The following is a 24,319-nucleotide window of genomic DNA, read 5'->3' as shown; positions in this document are numbered from 1 at the left end:
AGTGCCTGCAATTTATTCAATGGACAGATCGGCCTGGGGGGCGACATCGCAGGCTCCCCGGAGAGGTAAGTGTCCTTATTAAAAGTCAGCAGCTACATTGTTTGTAGCTGCTGACTTTAAATTTTGCGTCTGGAACACTGCTTTAAAGTCGATCTAAACCACAAGGTTATTATCAGGCAACCCTCACGAACGTCCTAGTTTATGTATTTCCTGTGATGGCTCGTACAGACGAGCAAACATGTACGATGAAACCGGTCTGCCGGACCGTTTTCACCGTACATATCTGCCCGGGGATTTCTGTATGATGGCTGTACTCACCATCATACAGAAATCCGCGCGTAAACAATACGCGGGGCGTGGCCGCGCCATCACGGCGACGATGACGCGGCGACGTGGGCGGCCCTGCCAGTTCAATGCTTCCACGCATGTGTCGAAGTCATTCGACGTATGCGAGGGATGGCGGGCGCTCGGACATGTACGGTAGGTCTGTACAGACGACTGAACATGTCCGAGCGGACAGGATTCCAGCGGGCTGTTTCTAAACAAGTTTGGAAATATTTGCTGGAAAAAGGCCCGGCGGGCAAATGAACGCTGGAATCCTGTCCGCTCGGGCCTACACACGACCGAACATGTCTGCTGAAACTGGTCCGCGGACCAGTTTCAGCAGACATGTTCGGTCGTGTGTATGGGGCCTTATAGTAATACACCTTTCTCCTATTTGCCCTCTTGTGGTCTATAAGTGGTTACATCACACATGGTGTGTGCTGAGGTCTGCAGCAATGAAGGATTTTTGTATTTGAAACTTTAATGTAAATTTAGACAGTTGAGGGGATGTAATATTCCCGCTGGGTGGAGTATGCGATCCCCTTACTTTCAAAAGCACCCCAATCGAGGCGTGATTTTGCTGCGATTGTCGCATGACAAATCGCAGGACTGCATTTGGGAAACAGGTGTCCCGTCATTTTGTTTGTGTGATTTGTCAGGTGACAATATTGTCCCATGGTTGGGGTGCCATTGAAAGTAACGGGATCACAAGCGTGTCACACATTTTGCAGCAATTTCGGGAAATTGCAGTAATTCCGCCAACGATCCGGAATGCCTAGGTGTGATCACAGCCAAATCTAAGCATCTTCTATCAGTTGCTGGGTTCTCCTTCTGTAGATTCTGGGGGAACATTTTCTTCCTCAAACATTCCACACATTCTCTATATTCTTTATTCCACCGCTAATATATACTCTGCATTGACCTTGTATAGCGCTTTTATCTCTGAGGACTCCAAGTATTGGAGATGGCGTTGGCCGGGAATCGAACACGGGTCAGCTGCTTAGAAGGCAGCTATGCTTACCACTGCACCACCAACGCAAAAGTAGCATGTCTTTGTAGTGTGGGAGCAAACCGGAGTACCCGGAGGAAACCCACGCAAGCACAGGGAGAACATGCAAACTCCATGCAGATAGTGTCCTGGTCAGAATCTGAAACAAGAACCCCAGTGCTGCAATGGTAACCACTAAGCCTCTGTGCTGCCCATTTAGGGCCTCTGTTCTCTAAGGTTCGCCCCCGCTGAGCGGGGTAAATCACTTATGTTCACTCAAAGTGCCTTCAGAAGAAATCCAAACTTATCCTAAACTACAATCTATAACACTCCTATAATAAAACACACCCAAATAACAATAAAGAGGGGTACAGTGGTCCCCAAATTAGCAACACAATGGAGCTAAATATTCCATTCACCCATAGGCCTCATTCACAAGGGGGGTATTAATCCGTACCCCATGGGAGGGCCATGTTTACCGGAATGGGAATGCACAGGTGTTCTCAGCATCCCGTGTAGGCAGTCCCATTGCTGTCAACTGGGGTGCAGTGACTGTACCCAATGTGACATCTGTGTGGGTGCTGGTGCACAGCCCCGAACGCACCAGGGAAAGATAGAACAAAGGGAGGGGGAGTATGGAAGAGGCAGAGAGGGAGGAAAGTAGGGGGATGGAAGGTTGTGGATAAGGAAGGGGTGTAGGGGTTCCCCCAAACCCTCACCCCCTCCTTCCTCCAACCTTCCCTTCTTCCCCCTTTCCTCCCTCTCTCCCTCTTCCATACTCCCCCTTTGTTCTACCTTTCCCTTTAGAGTGTTATATTTTTGATTAACCTTAAAGCTTAATGTCTACATTTACACTCTTGGCAACTTTTGAATATGAGGCAGCTTTTGGAGGGCTTGGTTTGGTTCCCCTCGGGCCTAGCAGGCTGTTTACCACCAACATCTCAGACACTTTATTTACAGGTGATTATGTTTGGGCAATGTATTGTCGAACCTTAAAGCTTCTGCAGAAGCTGCATAAAGGTAAATAGAAGGCTGATGGGAAGACCCTCTGGTAACTGGAGTGGCAGCCGCCACCAATGTAGGGACCTGTGTTGGTACAGGCGTACCTGGTCCTGGGAGGGTTCCTCAGACTTTTTGTTGAGTCTTCTTCTAGGAACAGCCAATTGTCTTGTTTGTCCAGCTACATTGATAGTTTGTGATTCAGAAGCTGCAGAAAGGGACATAGAGAACTGATGGGAAGATCATGCGGTTACTGGAGTGGCAGCTGTGACCAGTGTAGGGACCTGTGTTGATACAGCCGTACCTGGCCCCTGGGAGGGTTCCTCAAACTTTTTGTTGAGTCTTCTTCTAGGAACAGTCAATTGTCTTGTTTGTCCAACTAAATTGATAGTTGGTGATTCAGAAGATGCTTATGAGAATCTTTTAAGAGATTAATGACGTAGTGGATTCCTGTCATGATGACTTTAAATGATGATCCTCTCCCTCATATTCACTATCAAATCGTCCTCTTCTCATCACCTAGTTTACATTTTCTTCCAACATTTTGGCCATCTTGAATCCCAAGAAAGCTGCACCCCTCCCATTTAAGTGCAATCCGTCACTACTATAAAGATGGTAACGGCCTGAAAAGTCAGCCCAGTTCGCCATGAAGCCAAACCCCTCCTCCCTGCACCAGTTTCTCAGCCACTTGTTAAGTACCATAAGCTCTTGCTGTCTCTGTGGTGTGGCTTGAGGTACAGGCAGTATTTCAGAAAATATTGCCTTGGGGGATCTTTTCTTCAATGTGGCCCCCAAGTCCCTGAAATCATTTTGTAGGGCACTCCATCTTTCTCTAACTTTGTCATTGGTACCGATATATACCATAACAGCTGGGTACTCTCCGGCGCCATCCAATAACCTGTCCATGCATTCTGCAATGTTCCGAACCTGAGCGCCCGGTAAACAACATACTGTTTGGTGATAATGGTCTTTGTGACAGATTGCCCTCTGTATTCTTCCAATAACTGAATCCCCTACCACTAGTATGTGCCTATTCTTTCTGGTAACCTTGCCCCCATCTTCGTCACATGCTGGTGGAGTCTCTGTGTGAAAGCTGGTGAATTCTTTACGTGAATGTCACTTTCTGGAGGGGTCTCATTGTGAACATCACATTTTGGAGGAGACTCATTGTGATCATGAAATTCTGGAGTAGTCTCATTGTGAATGTCACATTCTTGAGGGGTCTCATTATGAACATCACATTCTGGAGGAGACTGGTTGTGAATGTCACATTCTGGAGTAGTCTAGTGAATGTCACATTCTGTATGGGTCTTATTGTGAACATTGCATTCTGGAGGAGACTCATTGTGAACGTCACATTCTGGAGGTGACTCATTGTGAGCGTCACATTCTGTAGAAGACTCGTGAATGTCACATTCTGCCAGAGTCTCAGTCTCAGTCTCAGTGGTAATGCCATAATCTGCTGGAGTCTTAGTGGGAAAGTTACATTCTGCCTGAGTCTCAACAGAGTCATTGCACACTGAAGGAGTCTTGATGTGAATGACACGTGGTTGATTTAAAGAAATTCCCAACTATTTTCTTTCCCAACAGAGCTGAACCCTGTTCATTTAAGTGCAGTCCATCCCTGCTGTAAAACAAGTAACCAATTTAAAAGTCAGTCCAGGTCTCCATGAAGCCAAACCCCTCCTTCCTGCACCAGTTCTTCAGCCACTTGCTAAGCTCCCTAAGCTCCTGCTGCCTCCTCGGTGTGGATCGAGGTACAGGCAGTATTTCTGGAAATGCTGCCTTGGAGGTTCTTTTCTTCAATATAGTTCCTAAGTCCCTGAAATCATTTTGTAGGGCCCTCCATTTTCTTCTAATGTTGTCGTTGGTTCCAATATGTACCATGACAGCTGGGTCCTCCCCAGCTGCATCCAACAATCCGTCCATCCAGTCTGCAATGTCCCGAACTTGTGCATTCGGGAAACAATATACTGTTCGTCGATCACCGTCAATCTGACAGATTGCCCTCTCTGTCCCTCTAATAACAGAATCCCCTACTACCAGGATCTGCCTATCCTTTTCTGTAAGCTTGACCTCATCTTCATGGGAGAAGATATTCCTATGGTTGCCCTGTTTTTTTGGTGGGTTCCCAACATGTATGTCACATTGTGCTGGAGTCTCAACATAAATGTGACATTCAGGTGGTGTCTCCATGTGAACGTCACATGTTGGTGGAGTCTCTGTGTGAACTACACATGTTAGTGGAGTCTTCATGTCAACGACACATGCTGGTGGAGTCTCTGTGTGAACCTCACATGCTGGTGAAGTCTTTGTGTGAACCTCACATGCTGGTGAAGTCTCCATGTAAACATCACATGCTGGTGAAGTCTCTGTGTGAGCGTCATCACATGCTGGTGAAGTCTCCGTGTGAATGTCACATGCTGGTGAAGTCTCTGTGAACGTCACATGCTGGTGAAGTCTCTGTGTGATCTTCACATGCTGGTGAAGTCTCAATGTGAACTACACATGCTGGTGGAGTCTCTGTGTCAACTATACATGCTGGTGGAGTCTCTGTGTCAAGGTCACATGCTGGTGGAGTCTCTGTGTCAACGTCACATGCTGGTGGAGTCTCCATGTCAACCTCACATGCTGGTGAAGTCTCTGTGTGAACGTCACATGCTGGTGAAGTCTCCGTGTGAACGTCACATGCTGGTGGATCCTCTGTGTGAATGTCACATGCTGGTGGAGCCTCTGTGTGAACGTCACATGCTGGTGGAGCCTCTGTGTGAACGTCACATGCTGGTGGAGCCTCTGTGTGAATGTCACATGCTGGTAAAGTCTCTGTGTGAACATCACAAGCTGGTGAAGTCTCTGTGTGAAAGTCACATGCTGGTGGAGCCTCCACGTGAATGTCACATGCTGGTGGAGCCTCCACATGAATGTCACATGCTGGTGGAGCCTCAATGTAGCGTTCATATTCTGTCTCTCTCACAAGGGCAGTTCTGCCTTGTGAGCTGTCTCTGCAGTAAATACTGCATACATCTGCAATAAAAAAAGAAGAATCAGGTTTAGCACTTTAACCTACATTATATATATTTTTATACAACATCCAATTATACAGAGAAAAGTTCAAAATTCCAATGCCAGGGACAATATGTCACTAGGCAGTACAGGGGAATGCCTTGTTTACAAAGGCACCCCCCTGTTCTGCCTTTGCCGACCGCAATCACGGGCCGCCCAGGAACATGGAGTTCCCTGGACCCTGGGGCGCTCTCACGAGGCAAAAATTTAAAGGGACGTACAGGTACGCCCATTTGCCTGCCCGTGCCATTCTGCCGACGTATATCGGCATGCGGCGGCCGGCAAGTGGTTAAATTGGTTGTAAACCCTTACTTATTACTTTCACCTACAGGTAAGCCTAGATTAAGGCTTACCTGTAGGCGCTGGAAATATCTCATAAACCTACACGGTTTAAGAGATATTTACAAATCACCATACAGTGATTTCTTCTGTGCATGTGCCTGAGTTAGAAAGTGCACGCTGTGCCGTTTCTAGCTTGGGTCTTTTCATGACTTGCAGCTCCCGCGCGCATGCGTGGGAATGACATAACGCAACTCCGGACAGTCACAAAGCCGGAGTAAAGAGGGGTGAAGAATGGACGCTCGCTGCCAGCGAGGAAGACGGGGACATTGCGGTCTTCTCCTGCAGGTAAGTGTCACATAATGGGCTACTTTGCGATGCATAGTAGCCCATTATGCTTTACCTTTGCAGGGAAACAAAGAGGAAGTAACACCCATCAGGGTTTACTTCCTCTTTGAAGTCCTCATTAAGAATTAAGAGACCGCAGATGATACAGCAGTGTAACATTGGCAAGCAGCAGGACATTTTTATTGAGAGGGAATTGGAGGAAATTTATAAGAAGAAGAGTACAGACATGTATACACGAATTAAGAGACTGTATGTAGATAGCACAGTAGTGTAAAACTCAACAGTAGCAAGACAATTTTATATAGCAAGGCTAGGCCCAAATTTACTAGAGACAAAGAGCTCAGGCTGGGGTTTTACTGCAAGAATTAAGATACTGCAGAGAATGTAGCGGTGTAAAATTGCCCAACAGCTGGACAGTGTTAGGACTTGTTCACTCCAGCAGCATGTACTGCCTTATTGCTGCTGGTATGCAAAATGAAGGCAGTGCAGTACTCTGCACTGTGCATTACATACTACTGACCTTTGAACTCTGTGTTATTTACTACTGACCCTTGAACTCTTCAAACTTTCCTTAATTTTTAATGGTGTCTTGCTAGGTTATCGCCATAAAAAGCTCATTCTAAACAAGGAACCATGCATAGTAATATAAATATTATGTATGCCCCTTTTGCACTTTTAAGTGCAACAAGACTGCAAAAAACAGGGATTGACCGATTCATGTGTAGGTCTTTTATAAATTTGTATGAAACTGTGCAACGTGAATTGTTCCAGTCAAGTTCTGTTTGAAACAAACACAGAAATGAAATATCTTTCATTAACACCCCATAAGAGTCTAGTGCTTGATGGTTTGGAAAGTCCTCCACTGTATGCTCAACGCTGCAGCAATATAGTAAAATCTTTCAGTGCGATAGAATGTGTTACATAAACATATCATAAGAGCACATTGCTTAGTATTGTGAAGAGTACTTCAATATATGATGCATAAAGCAGTATTTGTATTCCTCAGAGTTGTACGGAGAGGCCTCTCCAGAGTGATATCCTTCAATGCGGTCTAAGGGCTGACAGTCAAAAAGACTTGCTTCCTTCATATTTAAAGTCGCTGCCAAAGGGAATAAAGACTAAGCAAAATTCTTATTTGGTAAAATGTTGCGCTGCATCTAATGGTATCCATGATGCTATAAATGTTCATATAGGAACTACTGATGTCAGTAATACCTGTAATATGAAAATAGTACAAAGATGTGTGACCAGATTTATAAGGAGAGCAGAAATATCTGCTGAAATTATTATGTCTGTTTCATTAAATTGACATCCAAGTTCACAAAGAAGTGTCCATATAATTGATGCGTGTGAAAGAGTAGAATGGATCTTACCGTGTCTCTCTGCAAATACAGTATCTCACAAAAGTGAGTACCGTATTTATCGGCGTATACTGCGCACTATTTTGCCCTGAAAATCAGGGCAAAATCGTGGGTGCGCGATATACGCCGATACCCGCTTTCCCGCCACGAGTTTGAATACTGCGCCGGCATATACCGAGCGCAGTACACTCGGGTATCTTCGGGCAGTCTCGGCGCCTCTCGCACTGACGTCCTGAGCGTACAGGACGTCAGCGCGACAGTTGCCGAGCCTGCCCGAAGATACCCGAGTGTACTGCGCTCGGTATATGTCGGCGCAATATTCAAACTCGGCGCAGGAAACGAGCGGGGAGGACGCGAGGACGCCGCAGAAGGACGCCGGACCCGCCGAAGAGGACACCCGACCCGCCGAAGAGGACACCCGACCTGCCGAAGAGGACACCCGACCCGCCGAAGAGGACACCCGACCCGCCGAAGACGGACGCCGGACCCGCCGAAGAGGACACCCGAAGCCGCAGAAGGACGCCGGACCCGACGAGGCCGCCGATGGACGCCGCGCAAGACACCAAAACTGTAAGTGCAAAAAACCCAAAAAACTTTTTTCCACAGGTTAGGGGGTCACTTTAGGGGTGCGCGGTATACGCGGGAGCGCATTATACCGCGATAAATACGGTACGCCCCTCACATTTTTGTAAATATTTTATTATATATTTTCATGTGACAACACTGAAGAAATTAAACTTTGCTACAATGTAAAGTAGTAAGTGTACAGCTTGTATAACAGAGCAAATTTGCTGTCCCCTCCAAAATAACTGAACACACAGCCATTAATGTCTAAACCGCTGGCATCAAGTGAGTGAGTACACTCCTAAGTGAAAATGTCCAAATTGGACCCAATTATCCATTTTCCCTCCCCGGTGTCATGTGACTCTTTAGTGTTACAAGGTCTCAGGTGTGAATGGGAAGCAGGTGTGTTAAATTTGGTGTTATCGCTCTCACTCTCTCATACTGGTCACTGGAAGTTCAATATGGCACCTCATTGCAAAGAACTCTCTGAGGATCTGAAAAAAATAATTGTTGCTCTACATAAAGATAACCTAGGCTATAAGAAGATTGCCAAGACCCTGAAACTGAGCTGCAGCACTGTGGCCAAGACCATACAGCGGTTTAACAGGACAGGTTCCACTCAGAACAGGCCTATCCATGGTCGACCAAAGAAGTTGAGTGCACGTGCTCGGCATCATATCCAGAAGTTGACCTATGAATGCTTCCAGCATTGCTGCAGAGGTTGAAGGGGGTGGGGGTGGGGGGGTCAGCCTGTCAGATTTCAGACCATGCGCTGCACACTGCATTAAATTGGTCTGCATGTCGTCCCAGAAGGAAGCCTCTTCTAAAGATGATGCACAAGAAAGCCCACAAACTGTTTGCTGAAGACAAGCAGACTAAGAACATGGATTACTGGATTATTTTCCAAAGACAACCTCTGCATAGGACGCTGAGCATGTGCACTCAACCCCTTTGGTCGACCATGACAAGGCCTGTTCTGAGTGGAACCTTCTCTGTTTCTCTACGCACATTGGATCGATGAGCTGTGGAGGGGCGGAGAGCGGCCGTCTCATAGGTTCGCTGCGACTGACATCAATCAAGGCAGCTGGTGGATCCCGACTTGGAAGTTGTGATGATGCACTGCCCTGACTGATGGCAGTGACGTCAGCAGAGCGCGGACTTCAGACCACTCTCTGCTGAAAAAGGGTCACAGGAATGCAAAACAAATTGCACTGCTGTGACCCAGAGGAGAAGCCCAGCCTAAAAAGCTCAGGCTGGACTTCTCATTTAAATTAATTTAGCATTTTTAATCTTGCAATAAAAGAATTATTAAAATCACTGCCCTTGAGAAAACAAAGTTTTTAAAAATATGTTTTGCTTTGGTACATGTTTCTCAGTTCACAGCCCACTATGCCATGTGTTAGACAATTCTTTGCCTGTTGTTGTGCAAAATAAAATGAAAATCATGCGCTCTGTGTATACAAAATACATATAAGAACAGTGGCACTCTGATATCTGAATAGAAAATGAACACAAAACAGGTGTGTTGTCTCTTTAAATACTAACAATCCAGTGCACAGTTGCATTTCAAACCACATGCATAATAAAATATTAATTCATTTCCCTGACCGTAAATAAAAGTGCATCAACATTAAATAAATAAATGAATCAGTGGTGCATATATATTACAAATAAATAATATAAAAGTTCATGCCAGAATAGTATTGTGAAGAGCCACTGCAATCCCCGTGTTCCCATACCCCTATAGCACAAGCTTCTTATGAGAGACAAAAGACCTCTAAGTTATAGGAGGTCATCCAACCATGATGTTGCAAATCACTGCTCAGTCCCTTGCCTATTGGCATAGAAAACGTTTTTGGACATTCGGCTCTTATTAACTTCAATGGGGTTTCGATTCAGCACCTAAACATTAGTAAAGTTTGCCAACTGCTCCTCGAACCGAATTGGGTACAGCATCGCATGACCGCGCAATTGTCAGTTAAAGCAACACAGTGCCATATCGCAAAAAAATGGCCTGGTCAGGAAGGGGGGGTAAACCTTCGGGAGCTGAAGTGGTTAAATCACTACTAGTGTTTATTTTCTTCTTATGCCACGTACACACGATCGGAAATTCCGTCAAGAAAAACGTTTTTTCTGACGGAATGTTGGCTCAAACTTGTGTTGCATACACACGGTCACACAAATCTTATTGGAAATTCCGACCATCAAGAACGCGTGACGTACAAGACGTACGACGAGCCGAGATCAATGAAGTTTAATAGGCAGTTTGGCTCTTCTGCTTGATTCTGAGCATGCATGTTTTTTTGCACGTCAGAATCGCATACAGATGAGCGGATTTTCCGATAGTAACTTTTTTCCGACCAAAAGCTCACATCGGAATTTCCGATCGTGTGTACGCGGCATTAGTGTTTTGGCTACTGACTGTTTGAGAATCTGTCGAATAAAGTGTACCACCACCTTGGTTGTATTTTACTATATTATTTTTGTTCCTCCTTCTGTTTTTATTTATATCATGTCCCTGTGCATTAGTATTGGAAAAATGTCAAATCTGATGTGGCCAGTGAATTGTGAACTGTGTTCCTTTAGATAAGGAAATTGGTGATTCAAGTAATAAAAATTTCTAATCTATCCCCCCACCTGTATGCTCTACTTTGTGAATATACAACGCAATCTCTATAAATCTTAGTTTCCTTTTTTCATCAATGTCTCTATTTATGATTTTCACATACGGATTGAACTTGTTTAATAACTGTATGGACATTGGAAGATTGAGATTTTCCTAGCTGGTGAAGGAAAATATTAGTTATATGAAGACAGGAGGCGAGTATCTTATGCAATTCTTTCTTTACTAAAGCTCATAGCAGAAAGACATAAAAAAACTTTATGGTAATTTACAATAAAAAACTCAAAAGGACTACCAATCCCAGCAGTCCCTGGGCCAACGTGGCCCCTCCCAGGCCTCAGCCTATATATGGGACTGTCTGAGGTAACCACATCCTCTTTCTTTGTGTAAAAACCGTGTAATCAGAAATGTAAGTCCGATCCTCTCTCCTTATGATGATCAGGGGCTTCCTCGTTGGAACACGATCTCCGCGTCTGCAGGGAGCGAAAAGGGAAAAACCAACTGGACCGCTTCAACCGAACTGACTTCATCCCAACGGGGATCAAGGGAAACCGAAGCATACTGGGTCGACCGGGCCGTCGCCTTCAGGAGAAAACAGACCAACTGCAATCCAACAGGGATTGTGAGCCACTTAAATCATCCGTATTTCCGGGTCAGGATTGTGAGGTTCAATAGCCTGGAAGGAAAAAGAGAGAGATAATCGTAATAGGGATGGGAAGGGAGGGAAGATACTCGCCTCCTGTCTTCATATAACTAATATTTTCCTTCACCAGCTAGGAAAATCTCAATTTATATATCAGACAGGAGGCTTCGTATCTTATGCAAGTTTAAAGCAAACAAAAACATTAATAATGCACACAAGCATAAAAAACAAACTCATAAAATTGACATGGATACATGGGCCTCCGGTCTGAAGTAGAAGTTACGAAAGGTGGATTCTGATGACCAATCAGCCGCCCTGAGTAGGTCGTGAAGAGAGCCTCCAGAGGAGACGATTTTCGTAGCCATAGCACCCCTAGTAGAATGCGCTCCGAATAAGGAGACGTCTATGCCCGCCATTTCCATGGTGGAACGTACCCACCTTGCCAGTGTGGCGGAAGAGACTGGATGATGGGGCTTGACGTACGAAACCAAGAGTTGGGACAGATTAGATGGTCGAAGCATCGACGTGTGTGCTTCATAAGTTTGTAAACATCGAACCACGCAAAGCCGCGGGTGAGTGGGGAAGAAGGGGTAGAAGACAGATTGGATACTCGTTTTTGTCCTACGGACCACAGAAAAATTGACTCCTTGAGGCGAGAATTGCCGCCTGGAGATGTCTAACGCTCTTACGTCTGAGACGCGTTTGATTGAGACCAAACAGAGTAGCACTGTGAGTTTGAAAGATAACAGCCGTAGGGGCAATCTCTCATTGTCCTCCCATGAAGCAAACATGTCCAATAGCTTAGAGACGTCCCAAGTTGACTGATATCTGGGCCTAGGGGGACGTTGGAATCTAATACCCCGCAGAAGTCTACAGACTAATGGATGTTTTCCTACAGCTAACGAATTAACTGGACAGTGGTATGCTGATATGGCCGAACGGTATATATTGATGGAGCTGTAAGATTTGCCAGAATCAAATGACTCTGCCAAATAATTTACCACTACGGACACAGGAGCGTGTATGGGATCAACCTGTCGTTGATCACACCAACGAACCCAGAGTCGCCAGGCATATTGGTAGGTTGATCTGGTCCCAGGGGCCCAGGCCACAGCGAGGAGGTCCCTAGCTGATCCTGAAAGGTTGAGGTCCGATCCTGAGATCCTGAAATCAGCCACGCTAGGAGGTGGAGGTTGCCCTCCATGATTAGTGGATGGGGTTCCCCGGACGGGTTGGTCAACAACATTGGGGACAGGGGAATCAGTCTGGGGTAGTCCACGACCATCCCCAAGAGGAGGGGGAACCAGGGCTGTGTCGGCCACCAGGGTGTTATCAGTACAATTGTCGCCTGTTGGTTCGAGGCATGAAGGAGAACTCTGGGTATCATCTGAAATGGGGGAAACGCATAGTGAGTTCCTTCTGGCCAAATGTGGCGGAACGCGTCCACCGCGGATGCTTCTGGATCGGGCCTCCAGCTGAAGAAGTGGGGCAGCTGGTGGTTGAGGCGAGAAGCGAACAAGTCCATGTTCAACGGGCCCCAAAGGCGTTCCAGAAGGCGGAATACCGGGCGATCCAGCTGCCAGTCGCTGGAGTCGGTAAGGTGGCGTGAGTACCAGTCGGCTACCGTGTTGGAGATTCCTGGAATATATTCCGCGATAGGGATAATGTTGCGGGCCAAGCAAAAATGCCAGAACTCCTTCGCCAGATCTGCAAGGACTCTGGATCTGGTGCCACCCAAGCGGTTGACGTACTGAACCGCGGCCACATTGTCCATGCGGAACAGTACACAGCAATTGGAAGCTTGAGGGATGAAGCTCTTGACTGCAAAAAATGCCGCCAACAGTTCCAAGGCATTGATGTGCAATTCCGACTCGGAGGTAGACCAAGTCCCCCCTGTGGAATCCGCCCCGCAGCGAGCGCCCCAGCCGTGGCGACTCGCGTCCGACTCTATGATGATGTCGGGCCCGGAATTGAAGATGGTCTTGCCGTTCCACTCGACCGCGTGGCGGAGCCACCACTGCAATTCTTCTATTGCCTCCGGACAGAGGGGGATCTCGTCCGCATACCTGAGTCCCTGGCGAATATGTAAAATTTTGAGTCTCTGAAGGGCCCTGTAGTGAAGTGGGGCCGGGAAGATGGCCTGGATGGATGCAGCTAAGAGTCCCACTAGGCGGGCCAGAACCCGCAAGGACAAGTAGCCTTTGCGGAGTACTGCCCTGATTTCCTTTCGAATTAGGGCTAACTTTGTTTTTGGGAGGCGGAGGACCGCTTGTTTGGTGTCCACCAGGAAACCCAAGAATTCCATTCCCTGGGCTGGGTCTAGGACCGACTTTTCGCGGTTGATTAAGAAACCCAGTGTCTGTAGGAGAGACACCGTCCAGGACATGTGAAGGGACACTAGGGCCTTTGAGTGGGCCATGATAAGGATATCGTCCAAGTAGATAATTAGACGTACCCCTCTGCTTCGTAGGGATGCTACCACTGGTTTCATTAACTTCGTGAAACACCATGGTGCTGACGATAGCCCGAACGGGAGGCAGGTAAACTGCCACGTCTGAGTCTTCCAACGGAATCGTAGTAGGTGTTGTGACTCCGTGTGAATAGGGACGGTGAGATAGGCGTCCTTCAGGTCTATTTTCCCTAACCAGTCTCCCGTTTGTAGGAGGTCTCGGAGGCAGTGGATGCCCTCCATCTTGAAGTGTCTGTAGCAGACATGTTGGTTCAGATTTCTTAGATTTATTACGGGACGGAACCCGCCCCCTTTTTTCTTGACAAGGAAAAGATTGCTTATGAATCCCGGGGAACAATTTTGTACTTTTAAAATTGCTTGTTTGGACCAGAGGTCCTGAATTTCGCTCTCGATGAGCGCAATGCTGTGGTTCGTGAAATTGATGGGGTGAGGGGCCACATTTAACATTGGTGAAGATAGAAGTTCTACTTGGAAACCCATGACCGTCTGCAATATCCACGGGTCTGCCGTAATCGCAGACCAGGCGTGGATAAAATATTTCAGGCGTCCCCCCACTGGTATGTGTGGTTGTGGAGTGTATGGAATACTCACCGAATGGAGGTCGTGATCGTGTGTAACCACGTCCGCCGCGTCCGCGCCATGGTCTGCCCCTGGGTGGAAAAAACGGTGCTGGCTGCGCCACTGGAACGGGGTAGGTGGGAGGAGCCTGCTGATACTGGTATTGAGGGTTTCTGTTTTGTGGCCTGTAGGTGGAACCGCGGCCGGCAGACCGGCCTCTGCTTCTGCCGGCCCTGTTAAAAACTCTCGCGGTTCCTGACTTTCTTAGTGATGTCTGGGCCTTGTCAAGGCCCGAAAATAATCCCACAAATTTATTGATGTCTTTGAGGAGGTTGTCCCCAAAGAGCATACCGCCCGCTGAAGGGCCGGGTTCTGTTTCTGCCAGGTGAGATAGCTGGGGGTCTAGCCGCATTAATATGGAACGGCGTCTCTCGATTGAGCAGGAGGTGTTAGCCGTACCTGCTAGGCAAATGGCTCTCTGGGCCCAGCCGCGGAGTTGCATTAGGTCTACTGGTTGGTCCGAAACGGCTGCTTGTTCTGATAAGTTCAGAATTTTAGTCAGGGGCCCTATTAAATCAAGGATGCGTTCCTGGATAGCCTTAAAGGACCGCTCGATCCCTTTTTTGGGGAGTTTCCCTGATTTCGCTAGATATTTAGCTAGCATGGGGTCCACCTCTGGTGTGGCCACCACCTTGTTGGGGATGGCTGGTCTAGGGCATTCGGCCCTTAGTTTGTTGCGGGCAGGTCTGTCCAGGGATTTCCTGGCCCAATGTTCTACGTATTGAGATACGTGAGGCAGTGGGGACCAGTCGCCAGATCGCGGGTGAGCGATGGCATCTGGGTGGAAGAATGGTTCCCCCAGTGCATCCAAAATAACTTCTCCCTGAGTATCAGGGGTGGCATTGGAGTGAAATGCCGTATCCTCAATATCCTGTCTGTCTTCATCAGACCCGTAGTCATCAGACTCGCTTCTCCCTGAAGCACCTGGCGAGTCCTCGTCCGAGGAAACGACGTAGGAGTCAGGTTTGGTCCTTCGTGAGGACCGTTGCCTCTTAGTGTCTAACTCCCTGAGGCCCAGGGGTCGGTCAGGGTCTGTTGGATATTGGGGTTGGCAGACCGGGGAGGGTACTGCCTGGAACAAATTGTTTACTTCCCCTGTCGGGGAGTCAGGTGCTGCTAGCGTGTGTTTCTGCTTGAAAGAAACCTTGCCTTTCTTATTTGGCGGTTCGCCATTTAGAGGCGGATTAGTCATAGCAGGCTTAGAGGTGTGTGGACCCTTGGACGGGATGGCCGAGGCCAGAGCCGTCTGGACAGAGATGTTAATCAGATCCTGGATCTGAGCAGCTGTCATAAACTGCGTAGTATCAAGGGTAAAAGCCTCCCCTGCAAGGGGGGCAGTATAATTGTCTTCAGACATGAGTATATAACTCGTATACAATCACTGACCACCTCTTTATATGTGTATATATAATGAAGAAAGGTAATTTCCAAAACGATTTGTAAATATATCTATATATATACACTAAGTATATATCTACATTAATTTATACTGAAGTGAAGAAATATTTCTCTTTAAACTATTTGTTCTATCCTTACAGACTGCTGTAAGCATAGAGTTGAATGGTAGGGTTAAAAGAGCCTGAGATAAGCAAGTATCTCCGGGCAGAAGGGGAAAGGATGGGAACAGCACAGCAGGACCTCCTCACCTCAACACCGGACGATCTGCACTGGCAGCGGTGTGAGGGAGAAAGCCCGCGCTCTTCCGCGCTCTGGGGCGAAGTCTCGCGAGACTACGCTTCCCAGAGCGCTGATTGGATGTCGCCGAGTCCCGCCCCTCCTCCGCGCGCGAACGTGAGGGAAGAAGGGAGAAGTATGGCGCCGTCTGCAGTGTAGTATCGCCGACAGGCGAAACTGCTGAGGGACGGGCGGGGAGGGGGGGGAAGCAAATTCATACAGCGGATGTGTGAGGGGAACGTCCGCACTTTCGTCCGGCGAGTGTGGGTACAAGACACAGGGGAGAAAAAAGGGCTGTAAAGTTACATACCACAATTACATATAAATGCAGGGAAAAACCGCATGAAAAGATAAAATAAAATAGAAACGAGTGACATAAACGAATGAACAGCTGAGAGAAAAGGCAGGCAGGGGGGGGGTTCCCCCCAGCTCAATAATCAATAGTAATAATAACAGCTGTATGTAATATCTATCATCTAACACTTATCTGATATGCTGCGATGAGCAGAAAGAAAGAGGATGTGGTTACCTCAGACAGTCCCATATATAGGCTGAGGCCTGGGAGGGGCCACGTTGGCCCAGGGACTGCTGGGATTGGTAGTCCTTTTGAGTTTTTTATTGTAAATTACCATAAAGTTTTTTTATGTCTTTCTGCTATGAGCTTTAGTAAAGAAAGAATTGCATAAGATACGAAGCCTCCTGTCTGATATATAAATCTTGATTTGTTGATAAACTTTCAATTGATTATTGTATTTGTACCTTCATTTGTTGTATTCCTTCATTATGACATTCAATTAGAAGAGATAAACATTTTTTGGTACGTTCTTCCAAGCTGGTCTGCCATTTATGTTTAAAATTCCCATTTACCTGTGCTATTTGTAGGAAAATGTAAAGGATCAAACTGAAAGGTTTATATTCTCTTGCAAATATTTCTCAAAATATTTAAAGGGGTTTAAAGCTTTGTGTTTTTTCACCTTAAGGCATCCTATGCCTTAAGGTGAAAAAACACCTTGCACTCTTCGCCCCCCCCCGAGCCCCCGTTTTACTTACCTGAGCCCTGAATCTCCATTGGCTCAATCCCGCGTTGTTCTCTCAATCTCTGAATGGTTCCTCATTGGATAGATGGATAGCAACGCAGCCATTGGCTCCCGCTGCTGTCCATCAAATCCAATGACGCAGTGTTCCGGGGGCTATGGCCGCCGACTGTATCACACAGGTAACTCCCGCAAGGTAACCCCCTTCAGGAGAGATTTTCCCAGAGAAGGGGTTGGTTCTTGCGGAAGGGGAACCGAGACAGCCGCCGTGGGCCCCCAGAAGAGGACGATCGGGGCCACTCTGTGCAAAACAAACAGCACAGCACAATAACATTATTTAATTTGTCTTTCAAGCTATTTCTGATGATTTAGATCAGGAGTCTCAAAACTCTCTTAACAAACGGTCAGTTTACTGTCCTTGCAACTTTTAGGGGCACCGAACTGGAGTAGAAAATTTGTGGGAGTAAACAATGCCCCATCTTTAGTGTCAGTGAGACGAATTGTGCCCCATCATTGGTGTAATTTGCTGGAAAGAATCCTGCCCCATCGTTGGTGTCAGTAGGAGGAATAGTGTCCCATCATTGGTATCATTGGGAGGAACTGTCCCCCATCAATGGTGTCATGGGGAGTAATTGTGCCCCTTTGTTAGTGTCAGAGGGGGAAATTATACCCCAATGTTGGTGTCAGAGGATGAAATATTGCCCCAAGGGCTGGATAAAAGCAAGAAAAGGGCCACATCTGGTTTGGAGACCACCGATTTACAGTATCTCACACAATTGAGTATACCCCTCACATTTTTGTAAATGTTTTATTATATCTTTTCATGTGACAACACTGAGGAAATTACACTTTGCTACATTGCAAAATAGTGAGTGTACAGCTTGTATAACAGTGTACATTTGCTGTCACCCCAAAATAACCCAACGCACAGCCATTAATGTCTAAACTGCTGGCAACAAAAGTGAGTACACCCCTAAGTGAAAATGTCCAAATTGAGCCCAATTAGCCATTTTACCTCCCTTGTGTCATGTGACTTGTTAGGCCCCATACTCACGACCAAACATGTCTGCTGAAACTGGCCCGCAGGCCAGTTTCAGCAGACATGTTTGGTCGTGTGTGGGCGCGAGCGGGCCGAATTCCAGCAAACATTTGCCCGCCGGGCCTTTTCCCAGCAGACAAATATTCCTGGACTTGTTTTAAAACAGCCCGCTGGAATTCTGCCCGCTCGGACATGTACGGTCGTCAGTACAGACCTACCGTACATGTCCAGGCGCCCGCCGTCCCTCGCATGCGTCGAATGACTTCGACGCATGCGTGGAAGCATTTTAAAGGCGGGCCGCCCACGTCGCCGCGTCATTGTCGCGGCGACACCGCGTCATCGACGCGGCGACACCGCGGACACGCCCCGCGTATTGTTTACGCGCGGACTTCTGTACGATGGTGTGTACAACCATCGTACAGAAGCCCTCTGGCAGACATGTATGGTGAAAACGGTCCGACGGACCGCTTTCACCATACATGTTTGGTCGTGAGTACCCGGCCTCAGTGTTACAAGGTCTCAGGTGTGAATGGGGAGCAGGTGTGTTAAATTTGGTGCTATCGCTCTCACTCTCTCATATTGGTCACTGGAAGTTCAACATGGCACCTCATGGCAAAGAGCTCTCTGAGAATTTGAAAAAAAGAATTGTTGCTCTACATAAAAAGGGCATAGGCTATAAGAAGATTGCCATGACCCTGAAACTGAGCTGCAGCATGGTGGCCAAGATCATACAGCGGTTTAACAGGACAGGTTCCACAGGCCTCGCCATGGGCGACCAAAGAAGTTGAATGCACGTGCTCAGCATCATATACAGAGGTTGTCTTTGGGAAATAGACATATGAATGCTGCCAGCATTGCTGCAAAGGTTGAAGGGGTGGGGGGTCAGCCTGTCAGTGCTTAGACCATATGCTGCATGGCTGTCATCTGAAAAGGAAGCCTCTTCTAAAGTTAATGCACAAGAAAGCCTGCAAACCTGGAACCATGTTCTGTGGTCTGATGAGACCTAGGTAAACTTATTTGGTTATTTGGTTCAGATGGCGTTGAGCGTGTGTGGAGCCAGGCGGTATATAGAGCCACTATTTTTAATGGTGCTATACCGCCACCGTGGCTCCCGCCTCAATGTGAAAGGGGCCTTAGGGTTTATAACTACTTTAAACCCAACTCTCGAATAATCCATATTAAATAAAACTGTCCCCAAGCTGTATTAAAGAAATACCCTACTCACTTCAATCTTGAGCTGCCTGACACAATACTTTTTTTCTGTTCCAAGATGTTCCCTGTCTTCCTTCATATAACATATAACCACACATGCTGGCTGGCAGCATTTAAAAAAATGATCATAACTCAGATTCAGCCCAGAATTCAGGGTGTCGTAGGCTCTGCGTATTTAAAGCGGGAGTTCACCCTAAAAAAAAATTTAAGTTTAGATTCATGCTCATTTTGTCAAGGGGAATCGGGTAGTTTTTTTATAAATGAAGCAGTACTTACCGTTTTAGAGAGCGATCTTCTCCGCCGCTTCCGGGTATGGTCTTCGGGACTGGGCGTTCCTTCTTGATTGACAGTCTTCCGACAGGCTTTCGACGGTCGCATCTATCGCGTCACGAGTAGCCGAAAGAAGCCGAACGTCGGTGCGGCTCTATACGGCGCCTGCGCACCGACGTTCGGCTACTTTCGGAAAATCGTGACGCGATAGATGCGACCGTCGGAAGACTGTCAATCAAATAGGAACGCCCAGTCCCACAGCCCATACCCGGAAGCGGCGGGGAAGAATGCTCTCTAAAACGATAAGTACGGCTTTGATTTAAAAAAAACTACCCGATTCCCCTTGACAAAATGAGCATGAATCTAATCTTAAAAATTTTCATTTCCGGGTGAACCTCCACTTTAAGCTGATAGTAGTGCTGACATCATCCTACTATCCCTGCATTTGCAAGGACCACCAATCAATGGAGGAAATTGGAAAGAAAATAAGCCTGTTACTACCTGTCCTGATATCCATGCCACCAATCATCTTTCCCTTCATTAGCTATACAGCCCAAAAATGATTTTACATCCAACACACCCACAAGTATATTAGATATCTGGCCCCCTCCCTGAGCACTATGCTGTATTCATGCCCTTTGAAATTATCACTCTAATTAATTCTAATTATGCACATGTTTATTAAACTGCAAGTTACATTTTACTCTCTGTCTGATCATTCCGCTGCTTACCTATCCTGCTACAAAACTAGAATCCTGAGAGGTTGCTACATGAAGCACACTCCTAACTTTTCTTCCAAATCCCAGATTTAGCTGTCTGTGGATTCTGCATTCTCTGCATGTATTTATGCATCGATCAATCACATATAAAAGATTCAAATACAGAAGGACATGTTTACTAACGGCAAAATGGCAAGGACTACAAACCATCCTTCTATGACCCTATATCAATACATGATTGCCTCCTGAAGTAATACAGAAAAGCTTTTTTTTACATTTTGCCTTACTACCCCTAAGGAAGATTGATTCTCCTGACCTTTCTTCCTTGGTATACATGCATACAGTGCACATGGTCGATTTTATAGAATGGAATTGTTAACCATGTGTTATCTAAGCATTGTGATTATAAGCAAGGTTCATCGTACGACGGTGTGCTCTACAAATGTATTTATTGTGTCAATTGCTTCAGGTCTCTGAAGTAAGCAACGCCCCATTCATGTGAATATTTGGTTAAGAAATAAATAAAAAAATGCAGATTGGAGGTAACCGTTGTCAAAGTCATATGACTGGCCTTCAAACCAATCATAGAGTGTTCTCTGCAATGGTATGTGTAAGCGAGTGCCATCAGCTGGTGTCCATGCGTTAATCCTCTTCCTTGGCTAGGCTTTCCGAAGAGTGGACTGTGTAGTGCTTGTTCTCGCTCTCTTCTTTCATCCCCATTACTTTGAAGCCACAGAGAGGAGAGCCTGGCCTGGCTCTGTGGCTGTGGCCGGTCCTCTCCTCTCACTTGTGTGGTTTCAGTCTGAGCCTGCATTGGGAGAGAAGAGCCCTAGGATCCCCTGCTTGCTGCCCCACCTTCATGGCAAGCGGAGGACAAATCAGCAAGAACTAGAGGGGCATGATGGGTACTGTAGTCCTAAGGGGGGGCACACTGTATTTTTTATAAAGCTATGAGGCTCTGAACTATAGCCCCCCAGCTAGGCCTGCTAAGAAAAGTGGAGTGAGCAGAACTTTAACAAGCAAATTCTCAAGAAAAGTGCAGTGTAGTGGAGGCAGAGAAGATGAGAGGACCATGTTGCTGGGTAACCATAGAACAAACAGAGGGTGCACCAGCCAAGTGCATTATCCTCAAAATAAATTTTATTAGCCTGTCAGACTCATACTATCCCTCTATACAATATGATGTATCGAGGACTTGGAGCTGATCTATTATGACAAGCTTTGATGTATCTGTTGGTTTGTGAGTATATTACCTGTCATTACAAATAATAAAATATATTTTGAGGATAATGCACTAGGCTGGTTGTTCTATGGTTGCAGTGTGTCCAGAATTCCCAAGCCTTGAGAGGGCAGCAAAGCATGACATGTCTGTGAAAGCCAGGACATGAATACAGAAATAAGTGTTCACTACCTCTAGAAACCACTTTCAAGAGCAGGAGGTTGTGAACATGTTTGTTACCATGTTGCCGGGTTCATTCCCAGTAAGAGAGAGAAAGAGAAAGACTGCTACTATGCCAATGGAAGCCAAACAGTGCAGAGCTGTGACCTGAGTGTGAAGAGATGGGGGCCATTGCCAGGATAGAGACCCTGCTGCAATGCCTACTGGAGTTACCACAGGCAACCCAGAACACCTAGCCAGATGGACCAATGCTGCTGTCTCACTGTGTCTGGTGAAAGGGCCTTGAGGCCATTACGTGCTACCATCACTAGAGACTGAGCCAGTGGAATTATTTAACCAGCTACCTTACAGTTTTAGTACTGCCTGCAGGCCTTGTTGACTGCCTTAAAGCCCCCAAATGGTTACTAAGCCCCGACGTTTAGCTGGCTGAAGAGTCAAGACTAAAGACTGCCCCTTAAAGCGGAGTTCCGGACACAACTTTTTAAATATAAATACCCCTGTAATACACAAGCTTAATGTATTCTAGTAAAGTTAGTCTGTAAACTAAGGTCCGTTTTGTTAGGTTGTTACAGCATTTTGACACTTTATAAAATAGAAATTGACTGGGGCCATCTTAAGTGTGGGCATCATGAAGCCAGCCTGTATGACTTCCTGGATTTCAGCCTTGCAGATCTCGCACATGCTCAGTGTAATAGGTTTCAGATCAGGTTTCAGCAACTGTACTGTCAAGTCACATGATTCTTCGAGACTGGGGAGTGCACAGACTCCTGGAAAGTTACACCCACTACATTCCCAGGAGTCTGTGCGGTGTAGGTTAGGAAGCTTAAGCACCTAGGTGCAGGAAGTGGGAAGATTAACTATTCTGCCTAGCAACAACACTTTGAAGGCATCTAAAAAAAAAAAAAAAATCTTAAAGGACTAATGACATTTTTTTAAAACTACTGATGTATTGTTATATTTATGGGTGGAACTCCACTTTAACAGTTGCTACCTGGAGATCTTTTGCTCCTTTGCTGAGTTAAGGGGTACCTTAAGGAGATGCTGCATTTTACCAACCCCTTATGCCGCGTACGCACGATTAGTATTTTCGACAAGAAAAGTTCGATGTGAGATTTCAGTCGGAAATTTCCGACCGTGTGTATAGGCTCCATCTGACTTTTTCTGTAACAATTTCCGACTGCAAAAATTTGAGAGCTGGTTCTCAATTTTTCCGACAAGAATAGTTCTTGTCAGAAATTCCGATCATCTGTATGCAATTCCGACGCTAAAAAAAAACATGCATGCTCGGAATCAATTTGACGCATGCTCAGAATCATTGAACTTAATTTTTCTCGGCTCGTTGTAGTGCTGTACGTCACCGCGTTCTTGACAGATGGAATTTTGTGTGACCGTGTGTATGCAACACAAGTTTGAGCCAATATTCCGTCAGAAAAAAATCCACTACTACTAAACCATTGTAGTAGCAGTATCACTCATATTGAATTTAATGTTTTATTTACATTGTTTATTGCTGATTTGCCAATTTGTGTATTGATTTCAGTTAGTGGTATAGAACCCGATCTCAGCTATTTTGGCGTAGTTATTACTTTGTCGAGCAGATTGTGTTTAAATTTACCAGCTATGGGCTCATTTATGTGCTAACTGTCATCTATTCTAAGGCCCCATACACACGATAGAATCCATCCGCTGAAAAATCCCAGCAAATGGGTTTCAGCGGATAGATCCTATGGTGTGTACACTCCAGCGGATCTGTTTCCGCGGATATTTATCCCCTGGGATGGATTTCCAGCGGATAAATATTTGATGACATGCTATCAAATCTATCCGCTGGAATCCATCCCAACGGATTGATCCGCTGGTCTGTACAGACTCACCGGATCCATCCGTCCGAAGGGATCCCCCGCATGCGTCGTAATGATTCGACACATGCGTGGAATTCCTTATATGACAGCGTCGCCGCGTCATAATCGCGGCGACGGCGCGACACGTCATCGCCAGAGGATTTCGGCGCGGATTTCGATTCGATGGTGAGTACACTCCATCGGATGGAAATCCGCAGAAATCCTCGAGAGGATTTATCCGTGGAAACGGTCCACTGGACCGTATCCGCAGTTAAATCCTCCCGTGTGTATGGGGCCTAAGTCGTAGGAATAGGTGAAGTGCCTTTAGCACTAAACGGATGTGTGTCTATTTTCAGGTATTTTCAGTCATGTTAAAGATATTTATATTTGTATCTTTATTTATGCTTGCATTGATTTTTATTCAACTAGGTGTGTCCAAAAGGCTGAGGTTGTTCTTGGAGTTGAGGAACAGAACAAGAGAACAATGGGCCAGATCCACAAAAGAGATACTCCGACTTAACTGCTGTTCAGTCTGTGTGTAACTTTAGAAACGATCCTCAAAAGGCTTTTTCCAAAGTTAGGCAGAAGATCCGGCATGTGTAATTGAATTACACTGCCGAATCTTAGGATGCAGTACCGCATCCGCCACTGGGGGCATTTCGGGTCGAAATGCCGTTTCTAGTATGCAAATTAGCACTTAAGGCGATCCACAAAGCTTTCCAGCTTCGTTTTTGCGCCGTAAGTGTTATTTTGCAAGTGTAAAATTAGGGCTGGTTCTACAAAGTGTAAACTAGTCACACCTTGTAAAAGCCCATTCCAGCGACGGCATTTGGTATGCATTCCCGAGGGAG

At 46.4% G+C, this 24,319-nt stretch overlaps 1 non-coding gene across 1 annotated transcript; it reads right to left on the bottom strand.

Annotated features, from left to right (window-relative positions):
* Positions 1-1,290: 1,290 nt before the first annotated feature.
* On the bottom strand, positions 1,291-1,362 carry TRNAR-UCU. The gene has a single exon. It is a non-coding gene; the product is annotated as a tRNA-Arg (tRNA).
* Between the last annotated feature and the right edge of the window lie 22,957 nt (positions 1,363-24,319).

This window comes from Rana temporaria, chromosome 7, assembly GCF_905171775.1.
Source record: "Rana temporaria chromosome 7, aRanTem1.1, whole genome shotgun sequence".
NCBI lineage: Eukaryota > Metazoa > Chordata > Amphibia > Anura > Ranidae > Rana > Rana temporaria.
This window is presented reverse-complemented; position numbering and strand designations above follow the sequence as displayed.